We start from the raw sequence: 23,747 nt of genomic DNA, 5'->3' as shown, positions 1-23,747 counted from the left end.
ATGCTTTTTTTTTTTTTAACCCCTGTATACCCACAACCTAGTCATTGAATGGTGCAGAGCAAGTGTTCAATAAATAGTTTTAATCAAAAAGATTTCTGGAAGATCTCATAACAAGTAAGAGGCGTAAGTAAGATTCTAAGCCAAGCCTGACTGCACAGCCCCTGCTTGTCACCCCTGCGTACCACTGCCTGGCTCTTCCTCCCCTAGTACATCCCTGGATGTATCACTCTTCCTGCTGGGGTCTGGCTACCCTGGGGAAGAGAATGCCAGTATTAATGCTTCAAGGCCCAGTTCAGCGGGCAGCTCCCTGGGAAGACTGTAACTGCTCCCACAGATGTGCCTCCCTGTGTTCCGCATCTGATGGTGAAGTAGGCTTGAGGTGGTTTGGAACTGAGTCCTGCCTCTACCTGGTATCAGCTGTGGGACGCAAGCCACAGTCTCTCTGAGCTTCAGGGGCCTCATTTGTGCGCGCAGATAAGAACTCTCACTTTGTCTAACACTCCAGGGATGTTTTAAGATCAAAGTCAATGAGTTGACTTGTACGAAGCATTGATATAGTGTAACACGCTGCACAAGCATTAGCTACCGGCTGTAGAGGTCAGGTCGAAGTTACAGTGGGAAAGCAGAAGGAGAAGGGCAGTCCAGATATGGACAGAAATGTGGCCGCTACTGTGGCCATCTTAGCGAGCGCCTCCCCACTCCTTTCCTGTCCAACCTGTGCATCCTAGTCAGCCCTCCCCTCGCGCATTCACACATTCCTTCACTCATCACACATCCACTGAGGGGCCGCTCTGGATTGGGGACTAGACCCTGGAAAAACTGAAATGAATAAGGATACAATCCCATCTCTTCCTCCAGGAAGCTCATCATCTGCTGGGGAGACAGGTAAACTGAAAATTGTTACCGAACACCTGTCTTATTTGATCACATATGACCTTTGAACTAGTTGCCCCCCCCCCCAATCTGTCTTACTCATTATCAACTAGTTTGGACTAGAGCATTCACATCTGTAAGTTCCATGTACAAGTCTGCTTCCGCACACCACAGCATGTTTATTAGTTTACCGGGGACTGTTATCACATTCATTTTACAAAGCTTTACTCTTTCCATTGACAGTTTTTATTCCATTTCTTCAGTATTCTCTGAGGGCCTTTGTATTTAGAGAGTTTCAGCTTTGTCTCGAAGCAATAGTCACATCTCACAGAGGTAGCGCGCCTAGTATATGCCCAGTGCTATTCCAAAACGGAATGCACACTGATGTGATTACCAGTCTATTTGATCTCTCCTTACATGTATCCATAACATTTCCCTGGTTTCACAGGGTTCTTATAGTTCTTACAAATATTTAAACCTTTGAATAGAAACATAAATGTATAAAAATGCATAAAAATTATGTAAGTGATTAAATCTTCAGAAATACGTATAATTCTTATGAGTAGCTCTCTGCTCCATATTGCACGACACAAAAGTGACACATTTACTGTTGCATGTTGTAGGAATTCTAAGCTTATTTTTAGAAAAGATTACATAAAATACACCAGAAACACATACATTCCTTATAAATGGCCAGGAGCTCTTTGTGCCCTGTCAGTATCAATACTTGTAAACTGTTGTGGATTTCACATGGCCGCTGGCTGGCGTGTTCACAGGAAAAACCCACCTACCTATCATTAACTACAGAAACATGCCTGGGTCCTCCAGAGCACAACAGAGGTAGGGAGGGGAGAGAGCGGGAGGTGTGACAGGTATTAGTGGAATAACATAGGAACTAACACCACTCAATTAAGAAGGAAAAGGAGGAAGAGTTTTGGAGCAAGGTATTCATTTGCAGGCGCCGCCATAACAAAATACCACAGACTGGGTGGTTTACACAACAGAAATTTCTTTCTCACAGCTCTGGAGGCTGGGAGTCTGAGGTCAAGGTGTCTACGGGCTTCGTTTTTCCTGAGGCCTCTCTCCTCGGTTTGCATATGGCGGCCCTCATGCTGTGTCCTCACATGATGTCTTCTCTGTATGATACATGCCTGGTGTCTCTCTGGGTGTCTGAGTTTCCTCTTCTTATAAGGACACCAGTAAGATTGGGTTAGGGCCCACCCATGAACCTCATTTAACCTTGATTACATTTTTAGAAGTCCTATCTCTAAGTGTAGTCTCATTGGGAGTCAGGCTTCAACATATGAATTTTGGGGGAACACAATTCAGCCCATCCCAAACATCTTTAAAACCGGGCTCCAATATCATGCCCTCTGGAAAGCCTTTCCAGATTTTCCCAGGTAAAGTGAACTGTAGTGATTCTCCTATCACACTGCTTATTCCTCTTTATGCCATGCGCGGTACCGTGTTACAATGATCTTTTCTCCAGGCCGTACTCATCTGCTCTCCTGATGCTTAGACTAGGAACTTTTCACCTGGGAGGCTCTCTTCTTTATATCCCCATCACCCAGAAGTGGGTAGGTGCAGCGGGCAGAGCAGGCTTATAAGATGATTCAGCGGTGAAGGATGGAATGTGTTGGGTTTCTCCAAAGAAACCAGCTGAGTATCTTCAAGGCGAGTGAGCAGAAGGCTGGGAGGCTATCAAGTGAAAGGAATGGTTTGACCGACTTTAAGCTCAGATCCAGAACCCAGGCGTACAGACCTGAGAAGCAGGACCGAAGGTGACTGGCCAGGGGTTAGAAGTGCTGAGACAGTGTGCTCCAGTGGGAAGTGCCTGAGTGCAGGAACCAGGCAGCCTCGATTCAAATTCCAGTCCTGTCACTTATGCGCAAGGCACTCAACTGCTCTGAATTACAGTTGCCTTCATAGTAAAGCGGGATAATATGAACTAGTTGGTAGAAGTGTCTGAGTTAAATAAAGAAGCCAGGTAGAGAGCCCACTGCGGGATCTGGTACCCAGTGGGTGACTGACTGATGATAGAAATTTCCACCACCAAACAGTCTCAAATCTTCCGAAATGCTGCCGAGGTAGTCAGGATGGCACTCTACAGAGACCTCAAGGACCCAAAAACCCAAAAATGATTTGGAAACATCTGACCTGCCAGAAGGAGGCCTTCTAGATCCACCGTTGCGAAGAGAAATTATCACAGCATTACTAATGTTGAGGTTTTCCTTTAAAAATTTACATTAAGCCTCCTTGGAGTTCAAATGAAATGCATTCCCATGATAATACTCAGAGCTTAATGCTCATAACATTTCAGAATAAAAAAAAATCAGTTCTGTGTTTACTTTGTGCTTATTAAACAGAGAAGAGATGAAAGGAGCAAATAGAAGAAAGACAACCAAGATTATTTCCAATTTCTCGAGATATCCCTTCCACCTGGATGCTTTGATAATGGCACAACAGAGAGCGAAGTCTGGGGTTACACAAAGCTCAAAAACAAGAGAGAGAAAGTCACTCACTTCTGTTATCCAGATGTTTCATTTGTAAGGTAACAAACAGCTAAAGGATCAGGTATCAGAAGAACTGAGTCCAGATTTGAACTATCTTAATTTTCATAGACCTGCACAACCATAGAGTGGGAAGACCTCAAGAGAGTCATCTGGAACTTGTGTAAATTTCAAAACTCCTCATCTTGGTTATTTTTGAAAATGACGGAAGAGGAAATTTTATCACCTGCCACAAGAGCCCATTCTGGTGTTCAACAATGCTCACCTCAGAAAAATGCCTCTTAGAGCTAAGTATTTCTGCTGGGAAAAAATGCAGGTCAATTGTTTCACCCAAAGGGCAGATAATATGGAGTCTATTTATATAAAAGTGGCTGGGTAGCTTACTGAACAGAGACAGCAGAGGGTACTCTGACTTTGGAGTCCAAACAACGGGGTTCAAATGTCAGTGCTGGCACTTGCTGTCTGACCTCAGCGTAATACTTCACTTACTCGAGCCCCATTTTCCCCATTTGGACAAAGGAGCCCTAGCCTCCAAGCATGCTAGGTACTCCATGTAAGGAGCAAGCAGTGAATACCAAATTGTGGTATGACAGTGGTACACTGTGCTCTTTTTAAGTACAGAAATATCCCATGTATTTGTTGGTGTGCTATTTTAATTTTTAAAAAATCTGAAATTTGATTTATTAATATCTAGAGAGCAAGATCAATGGTTCAATTATTCAAATTGTGCGAAAAGACAAGTCTAGACAGCTCCAGGCCTGTGTGAATAGCAATAAGCAACTACATTTGGTCTTGCAAGGCTCCTATTGAAGGAATAATTATTATTGCACTTCAAAGAAAAGAATTTCTGAAAAGTAGAATATGAATGTGATGGTTGGAAATGAGCACAGGTCCTCCTGCATCAGATTTACCAAATATGTACGATGAAAATGGGGAAGAGGAAGACAAATCAACTGTTTGCTTTGGCAGGGGTGGGGCTGGGGTGGGCCATGGAGCTCCTTATTGACACAAAACATAGTCTTTTTTGGGGTGGGCAGGGGGAAGGAGTTGTTCAAACAAGAATTCCTCTGTAAATATCACATGAGAGAGAGAATTATTTGAAGATGAAACCTGGATTAAAATAGTTAGGGTTAGGCCCTAAGTATCCCCTTCACCATTCTTCAGACTAGTCAGAAAATCACAAGAGCGTCTTCAGCAAGAAAAGCTTGCACCAAAATATGTTTTCAACCCAGTGATGTCATTGACCCACTTTATTTTTTAACTAGCATATATTTAAAAAGAGCAAACAATATTTTCATTTTCAACTTCTGTAACTGATTAGGTTTTCCCGAGTTATATGCTTTTTATATTTTGAATATTTATCTTAATGAATTTTTATTTGCCAATAATTTATATTATAGCTAGAATGTTTATCTTTTGTAAATTTACATTTTCCCCGATGTTTGTAACATATTTATATGTTTTTATATTTAAAGTATATTAAATAATTTAGTTTCTTTGAGCTTTTTATTTTATAAATTCTGTGCAGTTTCAAAATAAAATATTAATAGTATGTAAAATAAATACTGAAATAACAGAATTATTATCTTGCTGCAGCATTGTAATCACTAAAATGGAGTTAGCCATTCTGAAATTAATAGGACATTAGGCAGGGAAATGTACTGGGACTCAAAGGAGGGGGTGGTCAACAGCCTAAATCAGCAGAAGAAAAGGGGTCTGACTTTTCTCTCACTCAAGACTGGTACTTTCCCTGCTTAATGTTAGCAGGATATAGGGCCTTCAGGTAGACCGTACTCAGACAGTGGCATCAGGAGAGCTGTCAGACTTATTGATCAGGGAAGTGGGACAGGTATGACAAATATTCCACGATGGACTTCTAAGGGGACAACCTGCAGGGATAGGAGATGATGGTCTGGAAGTACATGGGAAATAGGGGGGCCAGGCACCTACTCTACCTAAATTACAGATCTGCTGTAAGGATGAAATATTAGGTCATCTCTGAGGGCTCCACATTACACACCAGGAATTGTTGTAAGAGGTGGTTAAATGTAGGACTGCATAGCTGTAGAACTCAGCGCAAATTATTTAACCTCGTGTGACTCAATTTTCTCATCTGTACAATGGTGTTAACAACAGGGCACATTGAACTAACACAACGGTAAAAAGAATTATGTGATTAATATATGTCAAGGGTTTAGAATCATCCCTGCTATGTGGTAGGAGTTCAGGATGCTATATGCCTCTCAAGCAAAGTGATTATTAGTATTATCATCTTAAACCTAAGAACTCAGCATATCCCAAGTGAGAGAGTGGTAAAATGAGTTTTAAAAATTATAGCATTTAACTGGCATTTTAAAAACAGAATTTTATAACTATAATACAAAACATCAGTTGAAAATATTAATTTATAAAAATGTAAAAAGGAATACTATTCTGGTACAAATTATTAGCAGATAAGTTACTAAAAATAAGCTGTTATTAAAAAAAAAAAAAAAGCCAGAAAAGTAAATCTTCTCTTAACGGTGTTTGTGCATAACTTGGTGTGAGTTTAGCATGAGGGACTTCTAGGTTAACATGGGATTAGCACAGCAGAGAAGAGATTTCAGAGTACTCTAGGAGCCTGGAAGCAAAAGGACGGGTGGTGTGTACTTAGCAGAGTGGAGGAAGTTAAGACCCGACTGTCTAGGGTGGGATGGGTAGGAGGCTTGAATGCCAACAATATTCACTAATTCAGCCAGGGGAGTCAGCACCTGGAAGGGAGAGGCAGAGGAAGGTGGGGGCAGAGCTGAAACAGTGGAGAGGAAAACTGGATGAGGGGGGTGACAGAAAGGAAAATGAATTCTTAATTACAGTAAGAGGAAGCCAAGAGGTAATGCCTGAAATTGACAGCAACAGATGTGTGCTATTTAGAAATATGGAGTTAAATAGCAGCAGAAGAAGCTAAAATGATGGGTCTCAGAGCAGTGCATGTGTAGAACCTAGGGGATTGCTATTTTTCAACAGGAGTTGTAGTTTTAAGCAAATAAAATATGTTTGATTAAACAATGCTTCTTATTATGGTCTTTTAGATAGGAGTACAGATATGATCAAAATAGGAAAGGTTAGTCATAAGTTTTTCCTAAAGCAGACAGCAATGACTCAGTAAAGGTGCCCTATCTGTATGTTTTGCAGTTAAAAATACTGTTCCCTAAACCAGGCTCAAAACTGTGAACCATGCATGCCAGGAACCGAGTCCCCCAGTCAAACTCTTTGTCTCTTCTGTTGTGGTTGCAGCCAAGGAGCAAGATCTTGAGCAGCTGTGTCCTTGTGAGGCATGGGCCAGCCTAGGGATGGGGTGGGGTGGAGAAGTGACACTTTCCTAATACTGGGGCTGTCCAACCTGAGCCTGCATCAGAATCACCTGGAGGGCCTGTAAAAACAGGTGCCATCCCCAGAGTTTCTGCTTATGTGGGTCTGGGGCAGAGCCTGAGAATTTGCATTTCTAATAAGTGATCCCAGGTCCCAGGTGATGCTGATGCCACGGGTCCTGGGACCACACTTGGAGAGCCACTGGCCCAGTACCAGAAAGCCAGTGTGCGGCAAGGGCAGGCTACATAGGACGGGCTGAGGGAAGAAGCCCGATCCTGGAAAGGGGTTTGAATAGGCTTTGTGCTGTGAGGTGAGGGACAGAGTGAGGAATCTAGGTGCCCTATATATTTCTAAGGCTGGCACTTGATGTCTTTTAATAATCTTTCTAGTGCAGCCCAACACTCCACTTTAAAGAAATGTCTGATTCTCACAATTCAAATAATATATGCCCAGAATAGAGCCTACTGATGAAAGTCTGAAAAATAGATTCAATTATCCTTCTCCAATATTGACCTAAGCTGTGCCATTAGGGCAGCGAGAGAGGTTGCATGAATCACACATATATTTTACCAGGTATCTAAGAAGAAAGAGAATGGGTACAGAGCAGCAGACCTCATCTGGGCAGAGGGAGAGGGAGAAAGAATGCCAAGCAGACTCCTCGCTGAGCACAGAGACCGACATGTGGCTCAATCCCATGACCCTGAGATCATGGCCTGAGCCAAAATCAAGAGTCAGATGCTTAACTGACTGAGCCACCCAGGCTCCCTAAGATGATGCTTTCTTTTAAAAATGATTAGGCCATATAACATTTGTCAATATTCTTAATCAACATATTAATTTGCTTTATCAGTCAAAGCTTTCTGTTTCACCAAGGTCTACCGAGATCAGAATTGCAAATATAAACTTAAGGTGTGTCACGGTTAGGGAATCCTGGACCTGGGGCTAATTGAGGCAGTTTGTGCATAAAGGCAGAGAAAGGGAAAGTAAGGAGTGCCCAGCCCAACACCAGCTCTTTGAGGGAGATGGCTTGCTGTTGACAGTCAGACTTTTAGGTCAATGGGATGTGACCCTGGACAAGTTAACAAGAGCTTTGGTTATCTCATCTGTAAAGTGAAGATAATAGTGGTCCATACATCACAGTTAGCATAGTATCTGGTACATGGTCTTGTGCTAAAAGGATATGAACCATAATAAGAGATAAAAACAAGCTCTTTGAAGTCAGATTAGGGTTTATATCTTGGCAGTCACCTAGTGGTGGTTCCCTTGGGCAAGTTATTGAAACTTTCTAAGGCGTAGTTGTATTAAAATAGGGATAATATTATATAATCTTTTAGGATTAGTCCAAGGATGAAATGAAAGCAAGTATGATAGTATGCATATCCCTTGGCAATATCAAGCACTTGGCAAATGAAATTATCACTACATATATGAAATCTAACTCTGATGAATACTAGTTTTCCTCATCTGTGAAAAGAGAACAACTATCTCCCCCATCCTCTTCCAGGTTTTGTTTGAGGCTGAAAGAAGATAATGAATGTGAACAAAATTTCTATTCATCCATTCACTCATTCAACAAGTATTTATTGTGCATCTTTTATGTGTCCAGATTATTCTGAGTGCCAGTAATACACTTGGAAACAAACAAGGATAGAATTCCTGCCCTCATGGAGCTTTTATTTCTGCCACTAGAGTGGAAGAGGGAAAGATGAGTACACAAACAAATACATGAAGTCAGGTAATGGAAAGGATTTAGGGAGAAGTAAGGCCAGGTGAAGAGGATGGGGCTGAGGTGGAGCAGCTGTGCTATTTTGTAGAAATAGTCAAGGAAGAAATAGTCAATAAGCGGCTTCACTTGAACAGAGACGTGAAGGACACAAAGGGGGAGTCAGGCAGGTGTTTGGAGGAGAGTCCAGGTGTGGGGACAGTCTAATATCCCTGGGATAGGAGCATGTCAGGGGTGTTCAAGATGCTGTAAGGAGCCCAGTTTGGCTGGAGCAGCTGAGGGAGGTGGAGTGAGCATACCCTGGATCACTTGGGAATTTATAGGCCATGTGGTATGTACTCAGTTGTGTCCCCTCAAATTCATACATGAAAGCCCCAATGCTCAATGTGATGATATTAGGAGATAGGGCCTTTCTGGAGGTAATTAAGGTTAAATGAGGTCATAAGGGTTGAGCCCTAATCCAATAGGACTGGTGTCCTTATAAGAAGAGCTATCTGCGTGTACAGAGAGGAAGTGCCATGTGAGGACATAGAGAGAAGGCAGCCATCCACAAGCCAGGAAGAGAGCTCCCACCAGAAACCAAAGTAGCCAGCACCTTGATCTTGGATCTTCTAACCTCTAGAACTTCAAGAAAATAAATGACTGTTGTTTAAGCCACCCAGTCTGAGGTATTTTGTTATGGCAGCCCCAGGAAATTAAAAACCATGCAAAGACTTCCAGAAGGACAGCCATTAGAAGGCTTTAAGTAAAGATGGGATGCTTGAAAGGACACTTTTGCTTGGGTGTGTTAAATATGAGGGCAAGGTTGGAAGCTAAGAAGAAATGAGGTAGGAGGTTATTAAAATAATCCAGGAAAATGATGGTAGCTGCTCAGATCAGGGTGGTAGCAGTAGAGAATGGTGAGAAGGGGCTCAATTCTGAATGGAGGTTGAAGGTTGAGCCAGCTCAGCGTGCTTGTGGATGGGATATGGAGTAGGAAAGAAGGGGGGTCGTGTCAATGGTGACTCCAGGGTCTTTGGCTGAGCATCTGGAAGACCAGAGTTGTATGCACTAAGATGGGGAAGGCTGTGGAAGGAGTAGCTGGGGTGGATAACAAGAGTTTGATTATTCTTGAAGTTGGAGTTGCCTAGCCAACATCCAGTGGAAATATTTAGGGGTGCAGATGGAATCATGAGTTCTAAGTTCAGGAGAGTGAGAGGGTTAGAGATAGAAATGTGGAAAACATTAGCATATGGATGGCATTTGAAGCCATGAGATAGCATGATAAAATTTCTAAATAATAAAATGTTAAATATTTGTAAGGATATGCATAAGTGAGTTGGGGTTTGGTATCTTTCAGTATTCAATGTCTTTACAGCAATCCCACTTCTAGTCTTTCTCCTCTGTACTTTACTAGTAACATATCATGCCACTATAAAACGGGATAAGAGGGGGCACTTGGGTGGCTCAGTCAGTTAAGTGTCTGCCTTTGGCTCAGGTCATGATCTCAGGGTCCTGGGATCAAGTCCTGCATTAGGCTCCCTGCTCAGTGGGGAGTCTGCTTCTCCCTCTCCCTCTGTGCGCATTCTCTCTCTCAAATAAATAAATAAATAAATAAATAAATAAATAAATCTTTTTTAAAAAATGGGATAAGAGGAGACATCTACTCTCTGTCAGTCCTCTGCAAATCGAGTATTTTACTCTTTCCATAAATTGCAGGGATGTCCCAGTTGCCAAATCTATTGATAGGTTTGCTTATCAGATATTCCACACTTAACTATGTGTTGAGTACTATGCTAGTAACTGGGGACACAATGAAAAAGATTCACCAGCTTCAGTGAGTCATGCATTTTCAACACAGTGTGATAAGGGTGATGACAGAGATATGCGCAGGGAATCTTGGAATCTCTGGGGAGGGGGGCCTAAACCGCCTCCCTGGAGCCAGCAAAGGCTTCTTAGAGGAGGTGCCATCTGGTATGAGTTTGAGGCAAAGCGTTGGTATAGTGAGGTTGCAGGGCCAGCCTGAGCACCAGCACAGAGAGGAAAGGGCAGGTTGATGTGTGTTAGAACAACAGGCAGATCAGGGGTTTGGGGATACCAGGAGATGCAGGGGTGATCAACATAGGATGCTGGGACTTCAAATCCCTCTGTCTTCAAATTCCTTCTTATGGAACAAGGGGTTAAATTTCACCTTGGAGGGAGGAGGATGGGAGGGGCTACTGAATGGTTTTAACAGGGGAAGTGTTTGCAAATTAGTAATGGGGGTCAGAGTCATTTAAGGAAATAACCCCAAAGGGGGGATATTTTTGTGTATGAAGGAATTTTCATGTATTACCAACAAAAGTGAAATATTGCAAGGAAATTGACCTTCAGCAATATGGAAATGACTAAATGAATTACAGTGGATCCACCCAATAATAGTCCATTTACTCGATGGAATATTACTCAGTTATTTAAAGTGATTGATATGAACAGTATCTTGCACCATAAGAAATGCTTATGATATTAGTGAAACAAACAAACCAGACTTTATATTTATATGTATAATCTGATAACAGTCATATAAAATATATCTACATAAAGACTGGGAGAAACACACCCAAATGATGGATCATGGTTATTTTTTGTTTGTTTTTTTCTCTTACTTCTAAACATCATGTAATATGTTTAGATTAGTTTTAAAATTAAAATTAATGAATATATAAACAATCAAAAAGTTGCTTACAAAAGCATGACATTTTGGTTACTTTTCATTAATAAAAACAATCTATCATGTGTGATAACTTTATTAGAGTTAAATGAGGAGATCAAACTCAGTGTTTGTATAATTTTCTTTGTATGCAGGACAGGTTTTCCGCAGTCCTGGGTGAGGAGTGTCAGAGACGTGGCTGGGACCTGCTGAGAAAGCGCGTCCTCTGAGAGGGTGAGCCAGCCACACTCTGCTCCAGACTCTGGCACACAAACCATTCCTTTCTTGGTGCTCTCCATTTCGGTCTGGCACAAATACTGCTCTCGTTACAACTCAGCTTAGTTTTGACCTCATCTCCATAATCTGCCGTGCCGAAGGGTGGGGGCAACAGTTCAGGACTGTCTCCCATTTTCTGATCCACAGGGATTAAAGATACAGCTCCTCCGCTGGAGGAATCTGCCTAGTCCCTGAGGAAGACACCAAAGCAGGTAGGGAATGGGCTTCTGGAAGCGGTTTGATAGGTAGGAGTCCACCATATGGTAAAGGCAGGATAGGACATTCCAGGTAGAAGAAAATAATTACAGGCCCGTGCATGCATGCGTGCGCCCGTGTGTCTGCTGAAAGGTGGGAATGGCAGAGAGAGAAGATTCTACAGATAAATTTGGGAAGTTAGGACAGGGCCAGATTATGAAGACCTTTAAAGTCTCCATTAAGGCACTTTTCCAATTCCACTCGGCAAAGGGGAGCCACTGACAAGTTTTCAGCAGAGGAGTGCCCTTTTTATCTCTGTATTTAGCAGGTTACTCAGAGGGTGATGCAAAAGAGGGTTTGGAAGGAGTGAGACTAAAGGCTAAGCACTTATGATGCTCATAAAACAATCTGACCTTGAGCAAAGGCAATGGCAGCTGAGAGTCATGCTTTCATTGAACGAATACCTTCTCAGCATCTGCTATGAGCCACCCATTGTGCTAGGCACTGGGGATGTACTGCAAAAGGGGAGACAGACAGGTCCCTGCCCTGAGGGAGCTTATAGTCTAATGCATTGGAGAGGGAAGGATATGTTTCAGTATATTTCAGAGACAGAATCGAGCTGTACTTTCAACATTCCCTTCAGTGCTGAAAGGATGAACTCTACAAAGTCCAGCAGAAATCACACTCGATAGGCCATCTTTCCAAAGCCTACAACATTCATTCTTCTAATTGCAGCTAGAAGAAAGTCCCCATAAATACACTGGAAAAGACAGGCATGGAGGGCATGGGCTTTCTCCCTGGCATGTGAGGTCTGACGTTCTTGGTTTGAGTAGTTCCATCAAGGGCCACGGTAGGTCTGCAGAAGCATGAGAGGGAAGGAGTAGAGGCTCGTCGGCAGAAGGAGAAGAACAGAGAAGCAAGTCACATGAGGTTCAGTTTCAGCTCTGCGTAGCATTTGCTACGTGATTTAACACAAGTTACTACCTCGCTTGGAGACTCAAGTTCCTCATCTGTCAAAAAGGAAATGGCAGTAGATAATCTCTGAGATCCCTTCTAGTCCTAGAATGTCCTGATGCCATTTTTTTTTTTCTTAAAATTTCTAAATGAAGGAGTATGTTTCCAGGAATGTAATGCCCTCTTATTCATGTTTTTTTATTTGACTGTATAACACCAACTTATATTTCTATAACTATTTATACTTTACCAAATATTTTCACCTGTATATTACCACTTGCTTGTCACAGTCACCTCTGACTCCCATTTTTACAGGTGAGGGGATTGCGGCTGCATGAGCAAGAGAGGAAAGAGACAGAGGAAACCAAGTCCACACAGACAAGTGGCAAAGTGAACATTAAGTCAGGTTTTTAGTTCCAAAGTGGTTCTTTTATCCACTTCAAAAAGCTCAATGCATTAACCCGAGAGCCTTTCCCCTGTTCTAATCAATCCATGTTTAGGATTTAACAACTCAAACAGGATGTTAGGTAAGTCAAATTGGTTCAGCACCAAGAACTCACTAAAAGAGAAGAATGACTACATTTTATTGAACCTAATCTGTAAGCCATCTGGAAGCATTACCTTCAATGGGACACCCAGAACTAGTGTCCCCAGCTAAGAGATGCTGATAAATAAAGACACCAGCATTTCAGGAACATTAAAACTGCGTGTTAAACACAGAAAGGTGAAAATCTAGGGGCACACAAGCTCTGGATGGTCTTTTTATTTCCCCTGGTAACGTTCACAGGAAGATACATGCTTGGCCTCAACAAAATTGGCTGTCAAATAAAATTCCTATAGAAATTTCCTGTAAGAGAATCATCTTGCAGCAAATTTAGACACTCTCACAATATTTGGTGCCTAGGTAGATTAATCCTGATGACTTGCACTCAAACTCATTCCTGGCATTAGTGACTTTCACTAAACTATGAATGTGAGTTTTAATTTTCTCATCCCTAGACATGAAAAGAATTTCTTCTAAGGTTGCTACAGGGGTAAAACTAGCAACACGAGGCCTGAGGGGAGAGGCAGGGTAGATGGGGAAGGGTGAGTTCACTGCAGAAGAGCCAGCCAGCAGAGTTTTCTGCTTTACCTAAGACTTGGTCTCATTCCCTCTCCCGACATTCTGACATTCTTACACTTTGGTTACAGTCTGGCTTCCCTGGGGATGTATCCCAAAGTTGAGTGGTGTAACTCTCTCCCAGTTCCCTCTCTGTGTGGTTCAGTCCATCCTGGATGATCTCTGAAGAATACATGTGTGAGGCCCATTTGTCTACCATCTGTTCAGAAAAGATCTTGTGAAAGTCTGTTTGTACCCAAATTTTCTTCTCTACCTTATTATCACTATCTATCACCCCTCCTTCTCTCCAAGAAATCTTTAGGGAGCATCTACTCAATTGTAGGCTCTGAAGGTTAGGGAAATAGTGGGCAGATCACAGATTTCAGCCTGTCTGGGTTCAATGATTTCTTTTTTAATTCTTAGAGGTTAGAAATAAAGATTTGGAAAAAATAAAAAATCCAAAAAACCATGGACCTGGCACCATAGAACATAAAGAGTAAGAAAAGAATGCAAACAGACAAGTATGCACACCATGTTAAGTGATTTCATAAAGAATTTCCCCATTCCCCAAAGGAGGCAGACATGTTCACACAGGATTGTTGCTGGTCTTCGTCACCCATGGGAAAGTGATTCCCTAACCCTTAGGGGTCTACTCTGACGTAACTTGTCCCAAGCAGTGGGGGCCTGGGGTTGACCAGATGCCCTGGCGGCCTCATTATGTTTTCTTGTGCCACTCTGAAATAACAAGATCCCCTTCCACAGGCCTCCCTCTATTCTAGTTCTTTGCTCTTGGTCTGTGCTTATTATATATCCACTCCCTCCCTCCAGCCCTGATCTTCTCTTATCAACCCTCGGTGTCTTCTGGTTCAAATTCATTTTCTCCCCAACACTAAAAATAAGAATCCTCATGTTACAACTCCATCCGTTGCCTGCAGATAACATTCAGCTCTTCACACGCAGGCAGACCTTCTCCAGCTGTGTCAATTGAGTCCTGTTCTGTTGCTTCGTTCATTTTGAATAGGATACCTTTGGCAGGTGAGGTGTTATGAACATCAACATGTTAAATCTCTGGTAAAGTAATTCTCCTGCTCATTTTTTTCTCCATTTCATTTTGTCCAGGATGCTGTCATAATGTCTACTGATATTCCTAGACTTTCCCCTTGAGTTCCTTGGCAATTCATTAACACACACACCCATCCAACAAACACTTTCTTGAGGACCCACCATGTGCCAGTCATGGCGTTATAGCACTCCTTTGATCATCATGAGAAGGCAGGGTGTGTGTGCATGAGTGTGTTTGTGCACGCGTGTGCACACATGCAGCGAGGGGGAGGGTAAGCCAGCTACTTCTTCAACTTTGGCTGTTGTTCAATGATAAATGTGTGCAGGGGAGCAGGGTGAGGGTTGGCCACAAATGTGGCTTTCAGCTGTCACACACATCCTCCACATCTTTATGTGGCAGCCATATACCTGCCAATTACAGAGGTTTTTCTAACTGTTCAGGTTTGTGAGCTCATGATTGGTTGCCCATGCTGCACTGATGAATAGGATGGTCCCAGAGTCATCTGTCCCACTCACATGGAAAGCCTCCTCTGCCAGAGAGGACAGAGAGGCTCTTTCTTTGAATGGATATCTACGTTATCCATTCATAACAGTTTCATTTGTAGGTTCTTGATTTTATCACTTGGTTGTGTCACTTTTTAAAACTCGCTTCATTATAACTTTGAGCTCCTTTTTGCAGTCATCTTGATAATAGGTTGTTCTGTCCTGTTCTACTTTTTGCATTTGATTTTTATTAGTTTTAAACTCTGGTTCAAACAAGAGAAATTTTTAGTCATTCTTGCATATTTAAGTGTTTTGCCCTTTTTGGTCGGCTCTGTAATATTTTTTATAAGTGATTTTGATCTATATACCCATCTTAAAAGGAACCACTGTTCACTCAATTTCTTCAACCGAAATCTTCAAGAAACAATTTAGACAAAAAGTTACCATGGTAGACCCTGAATAGTATAAGAATTTAGGTTATAACTATTTCAAGGTATTTATTTTCATTAAAAAATAAGAGTGCCCTGATTGGCTACTGTCTTGTGAATTTTATGGTTCAATATCTGATCATAATTGGCATTTCATTAACCTATGTGTGAGTTAATCTGAGACTGGGAAAACAGATATCAAGAAGAAAGGGCCTCAAACATCCAGAGCTGCTCAGGAATCACTGGCCTCACAGAGGGCCTGAGAACAGGCAGGTCAGGTATTAGTAGACTTATTTTACAGCTGAAGAAACTGAGGCCCTCAGAACTACATAACAAGCAGACTCGTCAGCCCCCTGTGGTGGCAGAAGACAAGCACAGGTGTTTCAATTCTAAATTCTGTGCTTCCCTCCCACTATATCACACTGTGCCTTGTAAACATTCAGAATCAAGGTTTTGTCTTCACAAGGCATGAGGAGGATGAAGAGGAGATGGGTCTGAGGAAATGGAATGGCTAGGACAGCCTCTCTAGTATATTCATATTTATAGGGTTAATTTCATGAAAAGTCTGATTCTGAAGCTTCAAAAGGTGAGAAACCAGAGAGAAAAAAACTTCAGTGGGTGAGGTCACAGCAATGAGTTTATGCAAGCATTTCAAGTTGAGAGGGGCAGAAATCCTAAGGAGAAAGTGAGATATACCCTGGGCTGAAAAACAACATTTTTGGCTTACAAACTTAATTTCTTTTGGGTCATATCACAGAAAGAGGAATGGTGGCTGGGAGGTAGAACAGGAAAGGGCAGCTTATGAGCTGCTGTATCAGGTGGGGATCAACCACAGAAGCAGAAACAAGTACTGGTAGATATACACACATACCCAAACCCATATATAATCTTCTAGTGCTTGGTTCTGTTCTTCTGATAAATAAATACTATATATATATATAGGATATATACTATTTATAATATTATATATGTAAAATAAATATATATGTATTATTTATTTAAAGAGGAATTTGATCTTAAGCAATTGTGGGAACTGGTTAAGCAGTCTGTATGTCTGTTGGATCATGTCTGATGCTAGAGCTTGAAGTCCACTGGGCAGGCAGTTAGGAAAAAAAGATGGATATAAATAATAGGGAGAATCAGGAGCAGCCTGGAACCCATAAGCTTGTGCTGAAACTCCATGAAAACTAACTGGAACCTTGGCTTTCACTGCTTCCCAGCTTGTCAATGTAGATGAGCTGCTGCAGCCAGGGCCTTTTCTCAAGTAGCTAAACACACATCTGGATGAGGAGTTGGAGAAGCCGGAGGAGGATCTGGGGAAAAGGAAGAGCAGTCGTGGGCCCAGATGCAGCTTTGTGCCGACAAGGTGAGTCAGCAGATTGGCAACCACACGTGCACTGCAGAGGGCTGTGGCTTCCCTTCTATCCTCCAGTGTCCCAAGAATCTGCCCCGCGTTCCACCCTACCTGGAAACATACAGGAAACTGAATTCTGAGTAAGGCAACTCAATTCAGACACACTGGCATATTACAAACCACCATACTATCTGGAAGGAATATTGTATCTGGGGCAGGGTTGACTTAGATGCTCTCCAGATGCCCAGCAGAAGCTCAGGGAGCCCAACAGGCCTTCTGACTGTTGGGCACCCAGGTCACTGTCTGGCCACGGAAGGCTTCCTGTGCACCCACACGTTTAGCTGCTTTCAATGCCGTCAGCACTAGGGATGTCCATTTTCTAAACCCATCCCAAGAATGGGAGAGTGTCTTTCTAGCGTCTCCCTTCCTTGTTGCAAAGATCAACACTTCTGCTTTTTACATTTCAAGGATTTATATATATCCTGATATATTATTATAAGCAACAGCCGCTAACATTCATTGACAATATATAATGTGCCAGGCTCTCTCACATTCATTCTCTCATTAAATTCTTATAATGATCTTGTAGGAAAAGTATTGTTACCTTAAATTTACTAATGTGAAAATTCAAGCTTAAAGAAGTGGATTTGTTCGATGTCAGACAGCTGTTATCTGTTGGAGCAGAGATTCCAATCTAAGACATTTGGTTTTGGAAAGCAACATGACCACCATAAAAAATACCAGATACAGAAAGCTGCCATGTGGTTAAGAAGGCATTCAAAGTTTTTACAGTTGAACCCCCTAGTATCAAGAATCTCCTATGTCCAACTAAGTTGAAGGATGTGTGATTTTTTAAAAATTTTATTGTATTATGTTATGTTAGTCCCCATACAGTACATCATTAGTTTTTGATGTAGTGTTCCATGATTCATTATTTGTGTATAACACCCAGTGCTCCATTCAATATGTGCCCTCTTTAATACCCAGAAGAGGAAAAGTAGAAGGGTAAATAGAATCTGAGAAAATAAAACAAACAAGGAGGCAAATAGGAGGCACCAAAGAGGTGAAATCACAAAGGAAGATAAAAAGGAGGAAGACTAAGTATGAAAAAAATTTCCTGTCTTATTACTATCTCACTATGATGACATGATGGCTGTAAATGAATTCAAATGGACACATGTAGTTAACACAATAAATAGAGAGCCAATAGCTCAGTTATGTCAACTGGTGGCTTTCAAGCAGTTTTAAAAGCTAAGTGGCATAAAAGCTCCAAAGAACACCAAGGAATGGGGACAGTAGTTTTAGCAATTATTCAGACTTGTGTCCCTGGAGATGCCTTCTTACATGCTTGGGATGAGTCACTGCAGGCCCGGCTAATGAAAATAGGCAGGCAGTCCTTCAAGTCTACTTCCAGGAGACCACAACAGCACAGAAGCCTTGGAAAATCACTGAGTGCATGCTGGGGTACAAAACTCTGGTTGCCGAGGAAATGTAACAGGCCAAGTGTGCAGCTCTCAAATCAGCATCTGCAATGTGCAGCTGAGTGGCTCTGGTTTCGTGTGGCTGGGAGCAGCTGCTCGGTGCAATGCCCAGACTCAAACCCCTGCTCACTCAGCACAGTGTTGCTCATCCTCTGAGGCATCTTCCCTCTCAGCACTGACTCCAGCATTGCTCTTCTGGCCTTTTTGTCTGGTCTGTATGATCATTGTTTACTTCTCTGAGCTCCTTGAGCAGAAGGTCTGTATCCTGCATTTTCCCACATTTCTATTAACGACATTACAAGCACCTCGGGAACGCTCTACAGCTCAGTCACTGGGCTGCTCACTCTTCAAAGTGCATGGCCCCCAACTATGTGAAAGCCTGGAGTTCCTTCCTCTCCAAGGTCTCTCAAAGTTCTCTGTTCTTCTCTGTTTCCATTGACCCTGCCCTCGTTTATCTTCTCATCATCTCTTTCTAGGAATAGATGAATAATCTTCAAACATCTCTTCCACCACCTTCAATGCATGATTTGTCTTTGTTTCAAAGGGACAGGACTTTCTTGAATTGGAGACATGGTACTTAGGACTGCTCCCAGAGGTGAACATCCAGGCCTCCAACTCCCTCCAAAGCTATGCTTCACTTTTTTTTTTTTTTTAACACCATGTGAACGGTTTCTCCCCAAAGCAGTGCTTCCTTCTGTTGATTCACCCTCCCCAAATGAACAAGCCAGAAGAATCCTGCAGAGCCCTTCAACTTTGACCCACATAGGAACATAGATCACTGAGCAACCCCTGTGTTTAAAAAGCAAGACTTTTAAAACAACAAAACATACCAATAGGTGATATGGCTACTACACACCCATATATTTCCAATCTTCAAAGCTCTTTTGGATACACGGTCCTTAACAATCAGAGAAGATGGATATCATTGTTCCCATTGTATAAATAATACAACAGAGGCTTGGAGCATGATGGCTTGTGCCACATCTCACAGCTGGTTGGTAGCAGAGTTCAAGAATAAAACCTTGAATTCCCAGTCTAGGGACGGCACACATCTGAGAAAGCTTTTACTCCATTATTCTGAGTGTTTACTGATTTTAAACTTTTAAGTCATCACATATCTATATATTTTCAACCTCTGTCTATAGGCAGAATGCATTAGAGAGATTTGTTAGACAGGCAATCTAGAAAAGATGACTGTTTTCAGAAGCTACTGCTCCCCAGTTCTCCTTAGGTAGAAAACCTTAATTTGTCTTTCCAAATTCACTCCACCTCAGAGAATAGCTTTGTGGATGGAAAAGCAATAATAAAAGACCAAACTCAGTCCAGCTGCAAATGATCAGCCTCTTCTCTCCATTGTGGTAAATTACAGGCTTCCCTCAGGTCCGCAGCTGCTTACGTGCCTGGTGAGCTGGTCTGAATAACTTGGCCAACTACAGGGGAGAGTGCACCCCCCTTCATCCCAGCCCCCATTTCTCATTTAACTCTACTCATTAGAGGAGGCTGGGGCGCAAGCCAGGTTAACATGTCAATAAGTCACCAAGGAAATGCAAAAATTGACAGCTGAGGAATCCCAGCTCCCAGCCTTCTCCACTACAGAAACCCTCACAAAACAGGTTTCTCAGCCTCCTTGTCAGGTCACTTAAATGAGTAGTGACATTTGAGTCCCAGAGAGTAATTAATTTCCTCTGTCTCCAATAGCACCTCATATTTTTAATGAATTTTTACAAGTCTCAGATCCTCCAGCTTCCCAGCTCCCTCCCGAGTCCCATTGTTCCCCAAGGTCCCATAACGAATAGCTCCCACTCCTATTTGCCTTGCAAACTCACATAAACTGGAAATGATAAATACATTATCTGGGCTTTTTAATGGACCATTGTTTAATTTTCTATGCTTGTCTGGTTGGGGAAGAGATGAATATTACCTTGTGGAGAATAAGATTTCTATTCCATTTAAGAGGGGGCTGGGGGTAATCTATGGCAGGAAAACAACACTCTGTTCATCCTAATAGGCAGTGCTAATTAAAAGTGTTCAGAAGGGACATCCATCTACCAGTCTGTGATTCATTCAGCATTATCCCTGGTAAACAAGAAATAGATACTGCAATGAATGCTTCTAATTTGTCAAAAGAATAGGCATTTTCAATTGTGCCTTCTTGGCTCCCTGTATGAAGTAGAGATTTCAGTGTTGCCATCATTTAAAAGTTTAGGACCTCAAAATAACAGTACTTGCTCCTCAAGCTTGTAAATCTCCAAGTCTGTTTTCTATGTAGAAATATTTATCTTGCATATGGTTTGACTTCAGTCTCAACAATTGAGAACGGTTCCTTCTGTTGGTAAATATATTAAAACAGAGGACATTTGAGGAGAGCTAATATAGTTGTGTTTAAAATCAAACCAATTTGAGACCACCTACTGGGAGAGGCAGAAAATCCAGACAGGAAAACTTGAGACTCCTAATGATGTTTACTAGGTGCTTAAAGAAAAGAAGAAAGGGAATCCATATTCCCTTTCTCTAACTGCAAACACAAAGTAGACCAGAGAAAAGCCACCCTAAGCTGCTATTCCCAAAGGCTCCATAAGCCCTCCAGGGGGTTTTAAGGAGGAACACAAAACACAAAAACCATCACTTGAAGAGGACTCAGACACATTTGTGAACCATCTTCCCACAGAGGAAGATTTCTCTGATACCAGCGAGAGTCAACCAGCCTCAAATATTTACCTTTGTGTTGTGCAAAAGAGTCCCTCACTCATGAAGATTTAGAGCCAGGGTTCACCACCATGTCTTGCTGGATGCTGAAAACAAATAAAGCAAGATGTTTAAAAAAGTAAACAATCATTTAATGGTCTTGTTTTTCTACCCTCTCTTTCATTTAAGAAACATTTACTAACTTCCTACGATATACCAGGCACTGGAAATACAGAGGGGGATAAAACAAAGACACCACCACCAACAAAAGAAACCCACAAAGACAGCCTATTTTAAGTACTCTGCAAGAGGGGGTACACAACGCCTTTAAGGATCAGGATATATGTGTGTGTGTCAGTGGGTGTCTCTTCCCCAGGAACATGCGTGTACACATTCACATGCATATCTACACATACACAGTAGTGTGTAGGAAATTTTTTTTTAAGATTTTATTTATCTGAGAGAGAGCATGAGACAGGGAAGGGCCAGAGGGAGAAGCAGACTCCCCACTGAGCAGGGAGCCCAATGCTGGGCTGGATCCCGGGACTCTGAGATCATGACCTGAGCCGAAGGCAGCCGCTTAACCGACTGAACCACCCTGGTACCCTGTGTGTAGGAATTTTTAAAGAACTTCTCCAATTTGTAATTCATCTGACTCTCTTAAAGGCTTGAGCTCTGCCTTGAGATCAGTAAAGAAGAGGGCACGGAGAAAATGTCAAGAGTCTTAAAAGTGATCATACCCTTTAATCTGTAATTCACCTTTAGGATTCCTTCTCAAGGAAACAATCATGAATGCAGGCCAATATTTATGCACACAGATTATGATCACAATGTTATTTGTAAGAGGGAAACAATCCATATAGGAAATGATAAAGTGAATGTTACTTATTTCTACATGGAAGAATATTATGCACACATAAAAATAATTTTAAAAATTTTCAGGATATGAGAAAATATGTATAATAAAATTATAAAATTTGAGTGCATCCATGTAGAAGTTGGTTTTAAAAAATATACCAACTGTTGGGGCGCCTGGGTGGCTCAGTCGTTAAGCATCTGCCTTCGGCTCAGGTCATGATCTCAGGGTCCTGGGATCAAGCCCCACATCGGGCTCCCTGCTTAGCAGGAAGCCTGCTTCTCCCTCTCCCACTCCCCCTGCTTGTATTTCCTTTCTCACTGTGTCTCTCTCTGTCAAATAAATAAATAAAATCTTAATAAAAAAAAATATACCAACTGTTAACAGTGGCTCTCTGTAGCATGATTGTAGGTTATTTTTCTCTTGTCTTTACGCTTTCCAAGTTTTCTACAAAGATCATGCATTATTTTCTAGACAGTAAGTAAACATACAAATAGAAGTTTCAGGTGCAACATTGCCATTTCTGCGTCACTTCTCCTGCATGCCCCTATTAAATGGAAGACTCCATGCTCTCCAGCACCAATTCCAATCTGCAGGTAACACTGCACTGGGATGGTCCATTTCCACCTCTGCCTCTCTCTAGCCTTAGTAAGCCTTATTTCCTGGGAATGTAGCCCAGAGACAAGTTCATGGTCACCACTTAATGTTTGCTGCATAAAAGAATGAATGAATGTATGAATGAATGAATGAATGAAGACTTAATAAATGGAACCAACTTGACGAAAATTACATTAAAAAAAGTGTTCATTCAAAATAATTGGTGACAATAAAAGTTAAGTTCCATATGGATTCACAGAAGATAGAAGATGGAAAGCAGAGAAAGAATCATTTTTCAGGGAAGACAGTGAAACTGAAAAAAAAAAAAAAAGAGAGAGAGAAACTCAACACAATGGAATATCACAGCCTACTGATCTTCCAATATGTTCCAAGGCCAAGAATCTGTTTAAGGCAGGAATATTTATCTAGTAACAACATCCCATTATGGCAACTATTTTACATGTTTGGACTTACATGTACATACACTAAGTAGATACTTGTTTTTAGTTTTAATCAGCAAGGGCTGGCTGACTCCCTACTCAAAGAAAATGAAAGCTAAAGTATAGATTATTGTAATGTTTTATACAAATTCAATTTAGTTTACTCATAAAACTAGTGAAATAGACCCAGGATATTAAGTTATAGTTATATTTTTCTCTGGAGGTAGATCTGGTTTGAATCTCATCTCTCTTTTACAAGATGGAAAATCTTGGACAAGTTATTTGACCTCTGTCAGGCTCAGTTTTCTTACATATAAAATGGGATAATATAACACCAACCTGGTAGGGTTATTGAAGGAAACAAAATGAGAGAAAGCATGGCATTCAAAATAGACTTCAAGCTCGAACCTGGAGCTTTTTAAAATTATTTATTTATTTATTTATTTTTTTATTATGTTATGTTAATCACCGTACATTACATCATTAGTTTTTGATGTCGTGTTCCATGATTCATTGCGTATAATACCCAGTGCTCCATTCAATACGTGCCCCCTCTTTAATACCCATCACCAGGCTAACTCATCCCCCCACACCCCTCCCCTCTAGAACCTTCAGTTTGTTTCTCAGAGTCCATAGTCTCTCATGGTTCGTCTCCCCCTCCGATTTCCCCCCCTTCATTTTTCCCTTCCTAGTATCTTCTTTTTTTTTTTTTTTT

General features: G+C 41.6%; 1 protein-coding gene across 8 annotated transcripts in view; it reads right to left on the bottom strand.

Annotated features, from left to right (window-relative positions):
- The window catches only part of DAB1 (DAB adaptor protein 1), a 1,119,086-nt gene that overhangs the window by 565,757 nt on the left and 529,582 nt on the right, over positions 1–23,747 (bottom strand). For all 8 annotated transcript variants that reach the window (XM_032427988.1, XM_032427951.1, XM_032428047.1 and 5 more), the window contains one exon: positions 21,173–21,246. The gene's annotated coding sequence lies outside the window, so the exon portion shown is untranslated. The remainder of the gene's footprint in view (positions 1–21,172; positions 21,247–23,747) is intronic.

The sequence above is a fragment of the Phoca vitulina genome, unplaced genomic scaffold (genome assembly GCF_004348235.1).
Source record: "Phoca vitulina isolate PV1807 unplaced genomic scaffold, GSC_HSeal_1.0 scaffold2, whole genome shotgun sequence".
NCBI classification, from domain to species: domain Eukaryota; kingdom Metazoa; phylum Chordata; class Mammalia; order Carnivora; family Phocidae; genus Phoca; species Phoca vitulina.
The sequence above is the reverse complement of the archived record's forward strand: the minus strand, read 5'-3'. Positions and strand labels throughout refer to the sequence as shown.